Source organism: Penaeus monodon, chromosome 24 (genome assembly GCF_015228065.2).
Source record: "Penaeus monodon isolate SGIC_2016 chromosome 24, NSTDA_Pmon_1, whole genome shotgun sequence".
Classification (NCBI taxonomy): domain Eukaryota; kingdom Metazoa; phylum Arthropoda; class Malacostraca; order Decapoda; family Penaeidae; genus Penaeus; species Penaeus monodon.
In genome coordinates, this window is record NC_051409.1 from 27,157,202 (window position 1) to 27,157,604 (window position 403).

Consider the following 403-nt stretch of genomic DNA (forward strand, 5'->3'; position numbering starts at 1 on the left):
GGTAGTTTAAAAAAATGCTTGGGTTAACATTTACTTGCTAGATATTACTATTTTTTTTATCAAATCATCGACGCAGCCCTCCTTACACTTGTTTTATTCCTTTTAGTGTTCATAATATACGCCTAAGAGCATTTAGAAAGTGAATCGTGATTTCTGGAAACAATGTTGAATAGAAGATCTCCAAATGTGGTTTTACTATAACAAGGCCTGGAGTGGAGAAAATAACAGACTTGTATTTCTTGACATCTAGGTCTCCAAGGTCGTGTTTCCATTCTCACTGTTTGTTTATTTTTATTTAATGTTGTTCTGTTTCCAATTTTCCATAAAGTCTTGCGAACTACATCGCACATCCGAGTCTGAGAAAAAACTAATTGGAAGATTTAGGTGTTCGCTAGCTTTCTAG